The sequence below is a fragment of the Carica papaya genome, chromosome 1, assembly GCF_054855325.1.
Source record: "Carica papaya isolate Zhongbai chromosome 1, ASM5485532v1, whole genome shotgun sequence".
Lineage (NCBI taxonomy): Eukaryota > Viridiplantae > Streptophyta > Magnoliopsida > Brassicales > Caricaceae > Carica > Carica papaya.
The window spans coordinates 17,858,295-17,878,573 of record NC_142309.1 but is presented as its reverse complement, the minus strand read 5'-3'; the positions used below and the strand labels follow the sequence as shown (position 1 = coordinate 17,878,573).

Here is a 20,279-nt window from a genome sequence, read left to right as displayed (position 1 = left end):
AACTTGAAATTCTAGATCTTTCCTGCAGTTATCTGCATAGCTCTTTTATCGATTCTAAGCAGTTTGAATTTTTCTTTTTAATTAGGGCAACTTTGGAATTTGGTTATTACTCTATTTCTAGTCTATAAAATTTTCAATCTCCTACCCCTTCTCAAAACACTGGAGATCTGTAAGGTTTGCCATAAAAAGGTTCATATAGAGCCATACTAATATTGGACTAATAAAACTCGATTAGTGGAATGTGATCATCCCAATTCCCTCATAAATTAAGAACATAAGCTTGAAGTATATCCTCCAAAGTCTAGATGATTTTTTCTAATTGTCCATCAATCTAAGGGTGAAAGGCTATACTGAAGGATAGTGTAGTGCCAAAAACTTGTGCAAAATTTAAAAGTAAACTGAGTATCTCTATTAGAAATTATTGAAACAAGAATCCCATAGAGTGTGATTACCTCTTTAATGTACAACCCGACAAGCTTTTTGAGAGAATATGTGGTCTTCTTAGGCAGAAAATAAGCCGACTTAATCAATCTATTCACAACTGCATCATGAATTGATCTGGTTCTAGGTAGCCCTGTAATAAAGTTCATAGTGATGTGTTCCTATTTTTATTCTGGAATTAAGATAAGTTAGAGCACCAGGTTTTTAGTGCTTAGTCTTAACTCTTTGACATGTGAGACATTTACTAATGAAGTTTTGACGTCCTTTTCACACCTATCCAGTAATCTCAAGTTCTTATACATCTTTATGCTACCAGGGTGGACTAACATGTTAGAATAATCGGCTTCCTCTAAGATTTGCTTCTTCAGATTTTGATCATTAGGAACACATCATCTATTCTTGAATATAAGGATTCCATCATCTATTCTTGAATATAAGGAGTTCATCATCATGAACCCTGAAGTCAGCCTTCAAATTCTATTTTGCTTTCTTTTTCAAGGCTTGAATGGTAGTGTCGGTCATATGTCCATTCTTGATTTTTTGAATTAGTACCAGTTGTATTCTTAAATTGGCCATATAATAACCTGAATGGTAATCTTTCCATTGAAGTTCCTAAACTGTCTCTAGATCCTTCCAATAAAAAAATGTAACATTGGCCATCATACAAATACTTTTTCGACGTATGCATCAGCCACTATCCTTACTTGGATGGTAAGAGATGTTACTATCAAAATCCTTCAAAATATCCATCCATCGACGTTGACACATGTCTAATTCTTTCTGTTTAAAGAGATACTTAAGACTCTCGTGGTCAATAAAGATCTCAAATGTCTTTCCATATAAGTACTGATGCCACATCTTGAGAGCAAATACAATAGCAGCCAATTTTATATCATGAGTTAGATAACTTTGCTCATAGTTCTTCAATTGTCATGACCTATAAGCGATGACCTTACCATACTGGATTAAAATACAACTAAGTCCAAATATGAAGCATCTGTATACATTATATAACCTCCAGAACTACTAGGAAGAGCTAGCACTGGAGTAGTAACAAGCCAATTCTTAATTTATTGAAAACTATTTTCACAATCATCTATCCATTCAAATTTTACATATTTTCTAGTAAAGTAAGGGGACCTACAATCTTGAAAAATCTCTCGATAAATCTGCGGTAATAACCTGCCAATCCTAGGAAGTTTCAGATTTCTGTAACAATAGTAAGATGCTTCTAGTTCACTATTATCCCATCTTAGAAACCTTATGACCAAGGAAGAAGATTTTATCTAGGCAAAATTCACATTTGCTCAGTTTAACATATAACTTTTCTCTTCTGAGAGATCCTAAAATACACCTTAGATGTTCAACATGTTCATCAATAGTCTTGGAGTAGATCATGATATCATTTATGAATATAATGATAAACTTGTCCAAATAAGATCGAAATACCTGATTCATCAGATTCATAAATACTGCAGGAGCATTTGTTAAGCCAAAGGATAAGACCCGAAATTCATAGTGACCATACTTTGTTTTGAAGGCAGTCTTGGGAATATCTTCTGCCTTGATCTTTATCTAATGATATCTAGACCTCAAATCAATCTTTGAAAATACTTTTACACCTTGCAATTGATCAAAGAGGTCATTAATCCTTTGTATAAGATATATGTTCTTGATTGTGACTTAGTTGAGAGTCTTGTAGTCAATACACAATCGTTCAGTCCCATCATTCTTCTTCACAAATAGGACTGTTGCATCCCATAGAGAAATGCCAGGGCAGATAAAATCTTTTTCGAAGAGTTCCTCAAGTTATTTCTATAACTTTGCTAATTCTACTCTTCCCATTCTGTAAGGAGTAATAGAAATAGGTTGAGTGCCAAGCAAAAATTTAATAAAGAACTCTATCTCTCAATCTGGTGGTAGTCATGTTAACTCTTTAGGAAATATATTAAGAAATTCTTATACCACTAGTATTTCTTGTAGTGGAATTTCTTTTTGCTTTTTGTCTATCAATCAGTTCCAACAATTAGTTGAGAATAATTAAATTTGTAATTTAATTTTTAGAAACTAATTACATTTTATTTATGAAAGATAAATTTAGGACGTACATGACTTTTGATTAAGAAAATGGAAGACAACCTTTTTGTTGTAACAATCTAAAGTTGTATGGTAGGCTGCTGGTCAATTCATTTCTAAAATTATATCAAAGACTGTCTTTAGAAGTATTAAGTCTACTGCTAATTTCTTTTCGGCTATTTCAATTATATAAGATTTATACATAAAATGGGAAAATAAAATATTATTTTTAGCAGTAGAAACCATTAAAGTCTTATCCAATTAAACAGGTGTACCACTCAAACATGGTGCAAAAATAGATGATATGAATAAGTGTGTGGATCCTAGATCAATTAAAACATGTGGAAGAGTTTTAGAGATGAGATATGTACCTTGGATAACCTCTAGATTAGCCTCAACATCTAGCACTGTAAGAGCATATGCCCTGCCATGGGTGGCATGTACAGGTTGCCTATAGTGGTTTGGACAATCACGAATCTTGTGATGAGTGCTTTTACAACCATAACATGCATTATTGGCATGGTAGCAAGACTGATTACCATCCTTTATACAGGATATATGTTCTTGACTGTGACTTGGTTGAGAGTCATGTTGTCAATACACAATCGTTTAGTCTCATCATTTTTATTCACAAATAGGACTGGTGCACCCCATGGATAACATGTTCACCATATAGCTCAGGTTTTGCAGGTTCTCATAAAAAAGAAGTTGTATGCAAAGTTGAGTAAGTGTGGATTCTAGCTTGAGCAGACCACCTTCCTGGATACATTATATCAAAGGATGGAGTATCGGTGAATCCTGAAAAGGTTGAAACAGTGCTCGGCTGGGAGAAATTGACATCAGTTAAAGAAATCCGTAGCTTTATGGGAATGGTGAGCTATTACCGCCGGTTCGTTGAAGGATTTTCTAGTCTAGTTGCTCCCCTAACTCGACTCACAAAGAAGAATGCCAAGTCAGAGAAGGTTGATAGAACTTCTTAAGACCTATGATTGTGACATCTTGTACCATTTGGGTAAGGGAAATATGGTAGCCGATGCACTCAGTAGAAAAAGTGCAGGTATCTTAGCCCATTTGATGGTCTCAGAATGCATGCAAATTGGGGCCACACAACAAGTTCGACTTCAGGACTTGAGGAGAGTCACTTGTTTGGGCCATCTGACCGTCCAGCCTAAGTTAATCTAGAGAATAAGGGAAAATCAGTCTGCTGATCCTGCCCTAGTAGCCCTTAAGAACGATGCAGAACAGGGAGTTAGCTCAGAATTTTGAGTCTCCGCCGATGGGTTACTCCAATTCCAGGACAGGGTGTGTGTTCCAGGTGACTGTGAGTTAAAGAGAGATATCATGACAAAGGTCCACAGCTCAAAGTTTTCCATGCATCCCGGAAGTACTAAAATGTACCAAAGCATGCGACCCCAGTTTTGGTGGAATGGGATGAAAAGAGACATAGCTGACTTTGTGTTTAAATGCTTGGTATGTCAGCAGGTCAAGGCAGAGCATCAGAGCCCAGGCGGGTTATTTCAGCCTTTACCGATCCCAGAGTGGAAGTGGGAACATATCACCATGGACTTCGTGACAGGGTTACCTAAGGCACGCTCAGGACATGATGCCATTTGGGTAGTTGTTGACTGGCTTACCAAGTCTTCCCACTTCTTAACCATTAGGATGACCGATCCCTTAGACAAGTTAGCAAGAATGTATATCCGAGAAATAGTCAGATTGCATGGAGTTCTAGTGACAGTGGTGTCCGATAGGGACCCCAGGTTCACTTCTCGATTTTGGAGTAGCTTTCAGCAAGCCATGAGAACGAAGTTGTCCCTCAGTACTGCCTTCCACCCTCAGATTGATGGACAGTCAGAAAGGACAATCCGTACACTTAAGAATATGTTTTGAGCTTGTGTCCTTGACTTTGGGGGCCATTGGGATGACCATCTACCCCTGATAGAGTTTGCCTACAACAACAGCTACTAAGTGAGCATTGGCATGGCTCCGTATGAGGCGTTATATGGGCGCCCATGCAGATTGCCGATTTGTTGGGAAGAAGTGGGCGATAGAAAATTGTTCGGCCCGGAGCTGGTAAAGGAGACTACATCCAAGATAGTTAAGATCAGGAAGAACATTCAGACGACTCAGAGCAGGCAGAAGAGTTATGCGGACACCCAGAGGAGAGATTTAGTGTTTGAGAAAGGAGACCGGGTGTTCCTTAAGGTCACTCCTTTCAAGAAAATTAGTAGGTTCGGCAGGAGAGAAAAACTGAACCCCCGATTTATTGGACCATTTGAAGTCTTAGACAGGATTGGTACCACCGCCTACAGACTAGCACTACCTCCAGAGCTTTCCAAGGTCCACAATGTATTTCATGTGTCCATGCTACGCAAGTACAACCCGGACCTCTCTCATGTCTTGGCCCACGAACCTCTCCCACTCCAAGAGGACTTATCCTACGAGGAAGTACCAGTCGACATTACGGATCGAAAGAGTAGATTACTTCGCAACCAGGAAATATCTTTTGTAAAGGTCGTATGGCAGAACCACACACCAAGGGAGGCTAAATGAGAGCTAGAATCAGACTTTAGAGTCTAGTACCCCTAATTGTTCGATCGAGAGTAAGAGATAAATTTGAGAGACCAAATTTCTTTTAAGGGGGGGAGAGTTGTAACACCCAACTATTTTTATTATTTTTATTTTGTTTTATTTTTTTATTTCATTCTACATAAATATAAATATGTATTAATTTAATTTAATGAAAATAATAATAATAATAATAAAAAGGGATAAAAAAATTGGTTAGGGATTTAATTGAAAATAATTTTAGAGAAAAGGAGTGAAAATTTGGGTTTTAGGGGTATTTTTGAAAGAAAAATCAGAAACCAGGTGTCAAAATGCAATTTAAAAAAGTTACACCACGTTAGCTGCCCCGACCAACTAGGACGCGCCAAGCGGCAGAGACGCTGACGCGGGAGGGAGCCATATGGGCGATCTGCGTACGCGCGACCAAACGGCTGAAATCCGTTCCCGCGCGCACGGATAGCCCAAATCAAAAATGCGCACGGGCGACCCAGATTGCATCGCGCATGAACGGCCCAGATTGAATTGCGCACGGACGACCCAGATTGAATCGCGATGAACCACCTAGATTCACTTCTTATTTAATCGCGATCGGATGGTCCAAATTAAAAGCGATGGACGGCCCAGATCAAAAGCGGATGGGCATAAATAACCCCATCCGCACCCAAACCCTAACAGTAGCCAGAGCCCCTCGCTAGAGAAGACAGCCTAGCCGCTGGGGAGCCGACCGCCGCCACCCACCACCGCACCGGAGCAATTTTTGACTGCCAAACGAGGTAAAACTTCTATCCTTTGCTGAGAATTTGATTCCATACCCACCCATGGCCAAATCGGAGTGAAAGCACCGGCCAATTGGTCGAAAAATGCCGCCGAAGCTCAACGGCACCGCCGCAGGGTGTTTCGATTTTCACCTCCAATGAGGCCCTTCCCGATTCCCGTTCGATGCGATTTTTCCACTGTTGTGATCACCGTTTCCTCCTCTACAGGTTGACCGGAGCAAAACACCTAACCACAACATGAGCCGGAGGAGCCGCCGCACCGGAGAGCCCCACCGCTAGTGAGTTTCAGTTTTCTACATTTTTTCGGCCCACCAAGGGCCCTAAATGTGTTTTCTCATAGGAACCGATGCAAGTTTGGCTGAATTTTGTCGAAAATGGCCAAAAATAGCCAACCCGAGGCGGATCGTCGCCATCTGCCGTCGCTGGAGCACGGCAGAGCCGCCGTGCTGGAATTCCAAAATTGGTTGATTAGGCCCTGGATCTAATTTTTTGGGTTATTTGGGACATGTGTAGGTACCGTAAGTGCGTTTCAGTTTCTGATAAAAAATTTAGGGAACCCAGGGACCACCCATAGGCGCAGTAACAATCTAGTTTTCGACATCGAATCAAGTAAGGACCCCTCACCCTATTTCCTATCATGGAATTAAAGTTTGAATAAATGATAATACTGTATTTTGTGTAAATTAATAGGTATGCATAATTAATTAAGGTTGCTAATGGAGTCCGAAATCGAACATTATTCTCTGTTGATTCCTGCTTGATTTATTTTACAGTTTAAATTCATTATGGTATCTGGTCTATCTATTTTATAGTTTTAAATACATGTGTTACTGTCTTACTTGACCACTGTGTGATTTTGGAATTTAAGATATGATTGTATTACCGGGTGCATATTTATTATTTATGTGATTATGTTCAACTTGGTAACGGAGACTAAGGGAAAACAGATAAGGTGACAGCCTCACTAGATATCCTGGGAGATGGTGGACGGATCGGGTTCATAGGGAACCCTACCATGAATGTCGTCTCATACCAGACGGGGTATGAAAACTTGGTCATTTGGCGCTCATACCGAACGGGATATGGGGACGGCCCGCTTCATCCTCATACCAGACGGGGTATTGAGGTTTAATGTCTTAGCGCTCATATCAGACGGGGTATGAGGATGGCCCTGGAATTAAGACTGTTAAGAAAAATGGCACATGTGTAGCAGGGAAACCCCTATGGATTCCCATGGATATTAGTAGGCTGGTGAAAACGAGAAACGGTGATAATCAACTATTGTTAATGAATACAGATTCATGATATGTTTTATGTTACTGATTATGCATGAAATTGTGATCTGTATGATGTTATTATCTTTGTAGATTGTTTTCACAGGTTCTCCAAGGGTAAGAAAAATGGTAAGTGATTTTATTTTAAATAAATGTATTGGTTTAAAATTTGTGCTCCATTGGCTGTTTTTGGTTTACTACCAACCTTTGCTTATGTGACGGTGATATAGTGTGATGTCCTTACTGGGTTAGTGTAGCTTATTCCTTATTTAACCATTTCAGATCAAGAGGACCTGGTTCCCGAGCCCGATCCACAAGAGGACGGCGAGTAGATGCTAGATGCTTCATAGTTTCCTTTATTTTTCTCATTTTTCGTATTTCTTTTAGAGAACTTATTCTGTGATATTGTTTAGGACTTTTAAGTTATTGTGTAAGGGATGTTAACCTTAATCTTTTATTTCGCTTCCGCACTCAGATTATTATATGTATTTTCTTTTGAATTTTCGGGGTCGTTACAATGATGATGAGTCGAAAGTGTTTAGTCATAATAAATCAATTATATTGGTTAAAGTCCTATAAATAATTTAATACTAAGCCTATATGGGTCACATGCACAAGCTCCAGCTAAGAAAATTCTACTACTTTAATGTGAGTAGTTATTGGATAAGATCACCTTACTAACCATGATAAAACTTAACTTATTGATTTACATAAAACAATTATATGAATTGTTAGTAAGTGAAATGCATGAAAAAGAATAACTATTGAACATTAGTTTGTTTTACTCAATATTAGAGAATTAGATTTTATACGCTTACGTATACTTTTCATTTTTGTATTTGTCATGATCATTAATGCGCCAAGTATGAATTTCTTCCTCAGTTTAAATCAAGTAGTAATAATTTGTTCAAAAATGCATCCAGTGATAGAAGCTAGGTAAGAAGACTGGAACATAAAAAAATATAAACATATAAACTATCTGGATAAAATTATATTAAAATTCACTAATAATTAAAGAAATTTAACTTATCTCTAGCATTATACTAAATGAATGATATACTAATAGTTGAATAAGATCATCTTGACGACCGTGATGAGAACAAATTTTTTTATTTAGTAGAAAATAATTAAATGAACTATGAATAAGGAAAATACAATAAAGGGAATTTAGGTTCAACATGCTTGTGTAAACTTTCTATTTTTATATTCCAATATCGCCGCGCTCATATGATCATTGACGGACGAAGAATAAGTTTTTTCCTTGAGATGTAAGCAAATCAAAATTCATAAATGAATGTTTAACTATGTACTAGTAATAAAGGTAAAGAATTCTTGATAGTATCAGAAATTTAAGTTTTGGATTATGTCAAGATATTCCTTACCTTATATTTCAATGAAAAAAGTATTGTAGCCAGAAACGTAAATGCATAAAAGTTAAGTAAATCCACCTAACTCAACTTGGATAGCCTCAAGTGGTACCTCCAAACCTTATAAAAACATTGCGTAGTTTACAATTGTCAATTGCAGTAATAGTATACTTACATCCTCTCATCATAATCTCCATTATCTTCTTCTCAATTTTTCGAGGTTATCTTTTGTTATTTTCAGTTTTAGCAATGGCAGATGAGGGGACATCAAGTAAAAACAAAGGTCGTCAAAAGATCGAGTCAAAAAAGATGGAGAATGAAGCCAGTCTCCAAGTTACCTTCTCAAAACATCGAAGTAGCCTTTTTAAGAAGGCGAGTGAACTTTGCACTCTTTGAAGACCAGATGTTGGCCTTATTGTTTTCTCCCCTGGAAATAGGGCCTTCTGCTATGGCAATCCTAATATCGATATTGTGATTGATTGTTTTCCTAGTATTGATGTTCATCCAGCTCGAGATCTTGACAACGACAATGATACTCAACAAACAATCAGTAGGATCACTGAGGTGTTAGCAACTTATTTGTTATCTTTTTTTTATAATATCCATTTATGATAATCCAAAAATTATCATGAGTCACTAATAATTAAATCTATGACGTTACGTGATATATTTTGAATTTTTTGTTGGACTTTCAAATCTTTAGCCTAATTGCTTATCTAATACTGCAAATACAAGAATATGTGTATATGATAACAGGCTCAAGACAAGGAGGAGACAGCAAGGAAGCGAGGTAAAGAGCTCAAACAAAGAAGAAAAGGCTTGAGGAAAGAGCTTTGGTATACGCGTTCAATGGACAAATTCAACCTGGAAGAGCTTGAAGTTTTGGATGCTGGTATGAAGGCCTTGTGGAATGATGTTGCCGAACTCGCAAAGAAGCTAAAGAAGGAACAAGGTAACTCGAGTTCAGCCGAGGGTTCTCCAAGAGATGGCGGGATGTTTTACTCAGATCTAGCAATAAAGGCCTTGACTACTCTCCCCATGCCTAGTATGCCCAGCAACCCAACTCATGAATATGCCCCCAGCAGTACTAATTCAACTCCTCCCCTGAGTAGCTTCTGTAACCTAGACTCTGGCAATCCCAACATAATGATGATGGATGACCCGTTGAATGATTCAAGCATGGTGTTAGATCCTGTTGATGACTTGAAGGCCATGCCTAGGGATCTCTTCAATAATTTAGTCATGATTAAGTTAGATGATCCAGTTGCAGCACTTAATGCAGGAGATAATCCAGACATAATGTCTGATGCCTTCGGGAACCAAATTGCAACAATGGATATTAATCTGTCAAATGATCCAAATATCGGGCCTAATGAGTTTTTTAATCCAAGTACTATGCCTCATGCACCAAATGATCCAATTAGCACAACATCCGATGCTCTAAATATGATATGTATTGTGCCAGATGATTCAAATCTAGACTCAGTATTTGATCGCTTCACTCTAGAGATGCTGTTTGCGGATCCATTGGATGATGAGAACTTCATTGTGGACAATCCAAATGAGGTGGCTAACGGTGATAATCCGGAAACAATGCCGCCTCCTCTTGCAGGGAATGTTCTAGGAAGCGGCCAAGGATTTTAATGACTAAGTTTGTTGATTATCTTGAAAAGAATCAAGGGCTAGTTTGAAGAGTTTCACTATCGTGTCTTTTATTTTTGTTTGTCTTGTCTTTCAAATAATGCTTTGGGAATTTGGGATTTCAATTGGCTTGAGTTTTGTATTTGCTTACTTTCAGGTGGTATTCTTGTGTGTGCGTGTGTGTGTGTTTTTTTTTCTTTATAAATGTTGTCGTTGTTAGTCTTGGATCGAGTTAATAAGTATATGTGTGTTTCATGAGTGTTGTTATTTTACATTCTTGTTAAGTACAATTCCGCAAATCTTTAAAAATATTTAATCTTCTATAATCACCCTATAAAGTACATTTATATGATAGTTCCGTCTCTTTATATATATGTGTGTGTATGTATATGTATGTATATATATGTATATACAGTAGTCAGTTATCTCGCATTTATTGTAAACTATATCTCCAGAGATTTAAAAGAGTTTAGAATTTGGTATCAACACACTGAGTATATGAAAATATTAAAGCTCTTTAAGTACGTAATAAATTTATTATTTTTAGAAAGTTAATTTGTAACGACCCCGGAAATGTGAAAAAATGAAATGAGTATTTAAACACATAAAATGCGGAAGCGAGATCAAAATTTCAGTTAACATCCCTTACACGAAAACCAAAAACGTACTTAAAATATAAAAGATTAAACTAACTAAAAGAGAAACTCGAAAATAAAACTATGAGTATGACTACAGAGTCTCTAGGCATCCCCTTCGTCGTCCTCCTGCGGAACGGGCTCGGGAACCATGTCTTCCTGATCTGAAATGGTTAAATAAGGAGTGAGCTACACTAGCCCAGTAAGAACATCACGATATCTCACCGTCACGGGGGTAAAGGTGGGTAGAAAAACACAAAAGACCAATGGAGCATGATTTACAACAAATCCTTTTATTTATGATAAAACCTTTACCATCCACTTACCTCGGTGGAATTCATGAAACAATATAAGAAAACAATAACATTATCACAATCATGGAATAATATAAGCTGTAAAACATAGCACTTATCAAGCCTTTTGTAATTCAATCATTATACAACATATCATTTTCTCATTTACCAGCCTACTAGTATCCATGGGGGTCCCTAGGGGTCCCGCTACCCGTTAACCTTTAACATTCATAATCAGTTTCCAGGGCCGTCCCCATACCCCGTCCGGTATGGGCGCCAAAACCATAAACCTCAATACCCCGTCCGGTATGAGGGTGAAACGGGCCATCCCCATACCCCGTCCGGTATGGGCGCCAAAACCATAAACCTCAATACCCCGTCCGGTATGAGGGTGAAACGGGCTGTCCCCATACCCCGTCCAGTATGGGCGCCAAAACCATAATATCTCCATACCCCGTCCGGCATGTGAGACCACAATCCCGGTAGGGTTCCCTACGGACCCGGTCCGTCCACCATCTCCCAGGATATCTAGTCAGGCTGACCCCATCATACAATTATCAGTCTACACAATGTTTCATTTTCCTTTTCCTCAATAAGCATCATCAATTCACATTTAAACAAGCAAATCGTAATTCATGCCAAACAGACAACATACAGTATCAGTTCTTCAGTCATTCAACCCATAATTAATAAAACAGTAATATATGCACTCGAAACTATAAAATGAACACATCAAACCTCATAATGCATTTAAAGCTGTAAAACAGGCCAAATAATAGTAAATCATCAATCACACTAGACTCGGGCTCCATTAGCAACCTTAAGCAATTTCACACATGCGTTAATTCAAGAAATACCGTTTTATCATTTTGAACTTTAATACCGTGATAGGAAATAGGGTGAGGGGTCCTTACTTGTTTTCAGGATTCGAATACGATTCACAATACGCCTACAGGCCGTCCCTAATTTTCCCTGAATTTTTCCCGGGGAACTGAAACACACTAACGGTACCTGCACGTGTTCCAAAAAATCTCAAATTAGGCTCAGGGCCCCTTTTTGGCCAATATCGCAACTCCGGCACGGCGGCTCCGCCGTGCTCCGGCGACGGCGCCGCCGCTTGCGGCGACGATTCGCCTCGGGTTGGCTGTTTTCGGCCGTTTCTGGCCGAATTCGGCCACACTCGCATCGGTCCCTGCGAGAAAACAACCCTAGGGCCCTCGGGGGGCCAAAAAATCACGAAGAAGCGGAGCTTACTGGCGGCGGCGCTCTCGGGTGCGGCGGCTCTCCGGCGAGGTTCGTGGTTTGGTGATTCGGCTCCAGTCAACCTGTAGAGAAAAGAATGGTGATCACGGTGATATAAAAATTGCATCAAACAGAGGCCGGGAAGGGCCTCGTCGGAGGCAAAAACTGAGAGGGGGCGCGGCGGCGCCGCTGGTCTTTGACCGCGTATTCCGGCCGTTTGGCCGGGATTTTGGCTTCGATTTGGCCACAGGAGGAATCAGCGTGGAAAAACGAGTCGGGGGTATGAAATTTACCTCGATCGGCGGTCAAAAATTTCCCCGGTGCGGCGGCGGGTGGCGGCGGTCGGCCTCTGGTTCGTCTTCTCCGGCGAGCGGCAGGCGGCTAGGGTTTGTGGTCTGGTGTGGGGGTTCTATTTATAACCCCTAGCCTTTTGATCTCAGCCGTCCATTTTGTTTTAATCTGGGCCGTTCGTTTTTGATTGAATCTGGGCCGTCCGTGCGATTGTATCTGGGCCGTCCGATCGCGCCCACGCGGATCGCCAACGTGGCCCGTTTCGGAGCGACTTGATCTTGCCACGTGGCAGGCCCCGGTTGGCCGGGACTGCTGACCGGGCCTGCTGACGTGGCTGCCGACGTGGCTTTTCTCTTTTTCTTTTTTTTTTTTTTTTTTTTTTTTTTTCTTCTTCTCGGTCCGGGCGCTACATAATTATTACATTATATATAAATATATGTACGTGTAAATCTGTGACTTTGAAGAAAAAAGGTAAAAGATTATTCCGCATACTCATTTCGCTTCCCTATTCCATTATATGGAAATATATAAATCGTTGGTATATATTTAATTTGGTAGCATGCTTAAGAGTTTGTATAATTTTAACTTGTATTTAATTTAAATTACAATACAAATACCATATATCTGAATTGGAAAAGAGTTATGATTCTAAATCAAATTCAAATTATAGTTTTTAAAAATCTTTAATATGAGTTTGGATTTTGTGATAGTATTAAAAATTCTGGATTCACTGATATAATGTAAAATAATTCAATTGATGTTTAGTCTCAATATCCGAATATTAAAATGAGAATGCTTTTGTTATTATTAAAAAATATGTAAATAATTTATTATGAAATATTATATCTGTCATTCTCATATATATTAGTTTCAATATAGATATTCAAAAGGACAATATAGTATTCTCATCATAGTTAAATGTAATAAATTATATGATAGATATAATTTATAATGTATATATTTTTAAAAAAAGAATTATAAGCTATCCAAAATGTAATAGATTGAAATGTCGATCATTCTCTTAAATATATTATTTTCAAATTTTAATATTCAAAAGAATAAATAATATGAAAGAGGTTATAAACTATTTAACTCGTCTGGATCTATTATATTTTCAAAAAGAATTATAATAGGTTATTTACATATATAATATTCAACATACAAAACTTAGTAAATTAAAGATTGATCATTCTCTTAACTATGGCGAAATACTTTTAAATTCTATTATCTGAAAGGAAAATATTGTATACTCATCGCAATTAGGAATAATAAATTACATGTGTAATAATATGTTAAAATTTATAAGCATTTTGCTATTTATATACTAAGCACATAATAAAATTTGAATGACGCGAGAGATTTCATTTAAGTCAATGTTCATTAAAAAAAGATAATTCAATCAATTATTTTTAGTCAAATAAAAAGAATATCTTAGAAGCTCTATGTCAGATTATTTAAGAAAGATTCTAAAAACTTCTAGTGCATTTATTTAGACTACTCTAAATTAGTTAAATTATATTCTCTCCATTATTACAAAATCCTAAAGGAGTAAGTAATTAAGACATAGTTAATTTAAATGCAGGAATACTTAAAAATTGTAACTGTCAAGTTGAGTAGTCTATAAATATACTTCATTCTACTTCATCCTTATTCAATCATTCAAATCATAAATTAATCTTTTAATTCGTGCTAAATTTATCCATGGAGCCTCCTAGGAAGTTAAAGGGCCGCCAAATGGTTGAGATGGTGAAGATCAAGAAGGCGACGAATCTCCAAGTTACCTTTGCCAAACGCCGGGCTGGCATTTTCAAGAAGGCGAGTGAAATTAGCACGCTTTGTGGCGCTGAAATTGCAGTGATTATTTTTTCACCTGCTAAGAAAGTGTTTTTTTTTTGTCAGTCCTTCTGTGGAAAAGTTGATCAATCGATTCAGTGGCCTAATAGAACAACCTCTTTCAGCTAACATATGCATGATGGATGCTCATCGAAATGCTTGTCTCCAAGGGCTCAACTCACAGCTAAACAAGGTATAATCACTACCATGTCTTCATATATCTATACTATTTGATTTTTATAACTAATTCTTGAATTTTTTTTGGACATGATTATATATAATTAAAGCTTAATGCCCAACTGGATGCTAAAAAGAAGTGAAGTGTGGAGCTTAAGAAGGTGATGAAGGAGAATGCAAGTAAAGCCTGGTGGATGGGTTCCATAGATGACATGAACCTTTCACAGTTTCAGCAATTTCAACCTGCTCTTGAGGAATTATACGAGAATGTTATAAAAGTCGCCAAAGAAAAAGATGTTGAAGAGGAGAATATTAATCCTAATTCTGATGATCAGCTTTTTCTTGGAAGCTCTTCCAATGGAACTGGACTTCCATTTGAATCTATCCCCTTAAATGCTATCGTTGGTCCCAGAAACATGGTTAATCCGAACATGAATAGGGTTAATTCCAACATGGTTAATCCAAACGTGATTAGGCCCAGCATGATTAATCCTAACATGGTTAATCCTGCAGCTTATATGAAGATGCTTCGTGACATGCTCAACAACAATAATCCAAACATTCCCTTGTCCAATTCCATGACTCCCAATAATCCAATCATGGTCTCTAATGTCATGCTTATCAACAGTAACCCTACAAACATGATGCTACCAGCGGCAAATATGATGATCAACAATGATCAAAACATGGTTGCAGCCGATCATATGATGATGAATAATGACCAGAACATGATGGTGGGGGGATCGGATGCGATTAACGATTAAAACTTGATGTATACCAATGGTCTTAACAATGTGAACATGATGCCAGCTACAGGATATAATATGACTCAGAATAATGGTGGAAACGGGTAGGAGTTTTTCTAAATTTGAAGTTTGTGGGAATGTGTTTTAATTAGTAAGGTCATAGAGTGCTCATACAGTTTGACTTTCATATTTAAGTTATATTATCAATGGAATGTAAAGTGATATATTTTATAAATAAAAGATCTATTTGCTTTCATCTTAACTCTAATTTTACAGTACTATATGCTATGCATGCATTATAAATCTTATATAGACGTGCACTGTTTAATACATATTAGGGCTTAGATTTTACCCCAAAAGAGAAAGAGAGAGAGAGAGAGAGAGAGAGAGAGAGAGAAACAATAGATACCAAGAATCAAAATGAATTTGTATTTACATATCCAATATGTTCTATTAGATGTTATATGGGGTGGCAGGTTCTTGAAAAATCATCCATGAAATATTAATTATTTACCGATCTACTGTTAAAACAGATGTATGGTGCGTAATGGCTGTAATAATCCAATGGAAAATAGAATATATAGCTTGTGGAGAAGATATATAGTGGATATATATAGATCAACTTCGAAAGTAAAACACAATTAACTTATTCTTATTTAACAAAAAATTTTAAGAAAGACATGGCAATGAAAGTAAAAATAAATAGTAAATTAAAAATGCATTATGCAAATACGGATTCAAGTGCACGTTATATTAAAATATCTATGCGTACTTAATAAATTTACTATACAACGTGTTATAGTTTATATTAAAAATATGATATTTCAATATATTATAAATAATCGAGTGTTGTTAAAATAATATCTCAGATTGAAAAAATTAATTGAAAAATTACAACCATGTTCTATATTTACAAAATTTTTATAAAACATACTATGCTTTTTCATTAGCATAACTACTACTTGTGATGGAAATTGGGAGGAAAGCTAATCTCTTTGGGGTCTGAGTTTTTTTCCAAAAAAAAAGCTCTCGAAGACAGATTTCTTCAAGAAAATATTAATTCCAATTGAGAATATTCGATTAAAAACATGACTATCTAAATCCTTCCATTTTGTAGCAAATTTATTGGGAAGAATGACGAGATTAATGAAAAAGCAAACATAAAAATTTAGTTAGATAATCCTAAAATTCTGACTAAAATATCTCTCGTGGAAACACTTTTAAGTCCCTATAGATTCAAATAGAGTATTAATCATTTTGAATCAACGTAGAGAAGATTAATAGAGAAGATGAGCAATCATCAAAAGCGTCAAGAAAGATAACATACTATGAAAGACAACTCACCATAGTGAAGAATTGAGCCAAATTGGAATAGTTTTATATGGATGCTTCATCAAAACCTTTTATGGCTAAGGTTGAAAAGAGCATAGGTTGATAATTATATAATACTGTGTATTGGGATGTGTAATTCAAATTTTATTCATCCTTGCACAGATGTTGACACTATTTTTATTATCTTGTCAAATTTGATAAGCAAGAAAATGTGGCTGCTAATAACTACTTCTAAGAAGATTCATTTCATTTCGTTCTACCAGCAATGATGATTTGGAAATGGTAAATTCGTATAACTTAAAGGTAATATTATATCAATTTTCAAGATTTTTTTACTATATATTTCAATGAGGTGATTGTAAAGCATTCCAAACAAATAAGTTTTTAAAGCCGATATATTTACAAAGAAAATTCGTCTAAATCAAATTATATATTGAACAATATAAAATAAAAATGCCCAACTTGGTGACTCAGAACGAGTAAGTCATCAAAACCAAAAAAAAATTATATAAAAAATTCATCTAAATCAAGTTGTGTTGGATAGTGAAAAGTGATAATTTTCAACTTGATGATTCCAAACAAGTAAGTTATTAAAGCTAATAAATTTGTATAGAAAATTCATCTAAATTAAATTATGTATTGGATAGTGCAAAATGATAATGTCAAACTTAGTGACTCCAAATGAGTAAGTAATTAAAGTTAAAAAATTTATAAAAAAAATTCACCTGACTTAAGCAATATGTTGGATAGTGCAAAATGATAAAGTCAATCTGGTAACACCAAATAAGTAAGTAATTAATCTAAGAAATTTTTATAGAAAATCTGCCTAACTCAAACTATAGGTTGAATAGTGTAAAATGATAATCCACAGCCTGATGATTCTAAATGAGTACGTAATTAAAGTTAAAAATTTTATACAAAAAATCCACCTAACTCAAGCTATATGTTGGATGGTGTATAATGATAATGCTCAATCTTGTGACTCCAAATGAGCAAGTAATTAAAGCTAAGAAATTTATGCAAAAAATCCATTTAAATCAAGTTATATATTATATAGTGCAAAATAATCATGTCTAACCTAATGACTCTAAATGAGTACGTAATTAAAGTAAAAAATTTATATAGAAAATCCATCTAAATCAGATTATATGTTTGATGGTGAAAAATGAAGATCCTCAACCTGGTAACTCCCAATGAGGAAGTAATTAAAGCTAAAAAATTTATATAGAAAATCTCTCTCAATCAAGTTATATATAGAATAGTGCAAAATTTTATACAGAAAATCCACCTAACTCAAGCTATATGCTAGATGGTGTATAATGATAATGCTCAATCTAGTGACTCCAAATGAGCAAGTAATTAAAGCTAAGAAATTTATGCAAAAAATCCATTTAGATCAAGTTATAGATAGTGTAAAATAATAATGTCTAACCTGATAACTCCAATGAGAAAGTAATTAAAGGCAAAAATTTATATAGAAAATTCATCTAAATCAGATTATGTGTTTGATAGTGAAAAATGATATTACCCAGCCAGGTAACTGCAAATGAGGATGTAATTAAAGGTAAGAAATTTATATAGAAAATCTCTCTTAATCAAGTTAAATATTGAATAGTGCAAAATGATAATGTCCAGCCTGATAATTCCCAATAAATAAGTAATTAAAGTTAAGATATTTATAAATCAGTTTATATATTGGATAGTGCAAAATGATAATATGAAATCTGCTCCAAATGAATAAGTAATTAAAGTTAAAAAATTTATATAGAAAATTAATCTAAATCGAGTTATATATTCGATAGTGCAAAATGATAATGTCTAACCTGTTGACTCCAAACGAGTAAGTAATTAAAGCTAATAAATTTATAAATTAAGTTATACGTTAGATAGTACAAAATGATATTTTCCAATCTGATGAATCCAAATGAGTAAGTAATTAAAGATTAAAAAATTTATATAGAAAATCCATTTAAATAAAGTTTGATGTTGCATAGTGCAAAATAATAATGTCAGTCCGACGACTCTTATAAACACTACACATTTTCTATCAGTTCCTAGTAAATTATAAACTAACTTTTTTATCTTTTCTTCACATTGTCTTTTTCTTTCACTTTTAGCAATGGATAGGAAGGGCAAGGGCCATCAAAAGATTGAGATGGTGAAGATGAGTAACGAAACCAACCTCCAAGTAACTTTTTCAAAACGAAGAGCTGGTCTTTTTAAGAATGCTAGTGAATTATCCACTCTTTGTGACGTTGATATTGCAATGATTGTTTTTTCCCCTGGTAAGAAGGCTTTTTCTTTTGGTCATCCTTGTGTCGAAAAAGTGATTGAAGATTTCATTTGTGGTAATCCTCCACGAGATACTTCAGGAGCCATGACGCTCATTGAGGCTCACCGCAACTCAAGGATACATGAGCTCAATATGATCCTCACACAGGTTTGAGTATACCATATCTAGATTTTAAAACTTAATATACTTATTTGATCTTATTTTTGTTGGATTAAAACTTATACTGACTTGTACTTATTATTTGAAATATATAAAAATAGGTTATCAATCAATTGGAAATCGAGAAAAATCGCAATGCAGAGCTTAAGGAAATACAAAATAAAAATGTGAGAGTAAGTGTTGGTGGATGGGTCCGAAAAAGGAAATGAGTTTCTCACAACTTGAGCACTTAAAGACATCTCGTAAGGAATTGAAGAAGAAAGTTACTGAAGAAGCTGAGACGATTATAATTCAGAACAAATTAAACATGACGCCTCATGTATTGAACGACCCAAACGCGATACCTAACATGTTCAAGGATAATCCCATTATATATATTCAAGGAAATGAGAAAAAAAGATTCTACTAAGTACATTTCTTGATTAAGTCTTGGAAGGATGAAATTAAAAAGAGTTATAAACACGATGCTTGCAGTTTGTTTTATTTTATTTATGTTAGATACCTGGTGCCTTAGCATTTGGGTTTTCATCATGTTCCTTTTCATTGCAGTGTTGCGGTACTTTCAAAGAGTGTAATAATAACATAATTTTTTTATCTAGGCATTTATTTTTATTTTCAAGTTGAAATCAACCAACTATTCTAAGAGTTGTAATAGGAGAAAATATTTTAAGTAATTTACTTTTAACTCATTAACTCAAGACAAAGGTAATGTCTAAATATAAAAAAAAAGATATTAAAGTCACATAATCGTGCTTTGATAAGAACATGAATCATCTTTGGGAAAACCTTCAATTATGTCATATTTTTGCGAGTTAAGTTTTTACATTGACAATTATGAGTCTCTATATTTGAATAAATACATGTGTTGGTTAATTAACTAATATATATATACATCAAATTTAAAACAATATAAATAACATTTAATTAAAAACATACAGGGAAGTACAATCTCTTATATAAGAAGAAATATACCAACTATTCAGTTAAATAATGGTTGGTACAAGTCACATCTTGAATTAATCTGAAATATAATAAATGAAATGAATTAACTATATGGTAATTATGCATCCACGGACAAACTATTGAATTTCATGATCAAATTTTTATACATTGTAAGAGTTGTGAAGCATTTATT

General features: G+C 35.5%; 1 pseudogene; it reads left to right on the top strand.

Moving 5' to 3' along the window:
• Positions 1-18,811: 18,811 nt before the first annotated feature.
• On the top strand, positions 18,812-19,138 carry LOC110825328 (agamous-like MADS-box protein AGL62 pseudogene; annotated as a pseudogene).
• Positions 19,139-20,279: the final 1,141 nt, after the last annotated feature.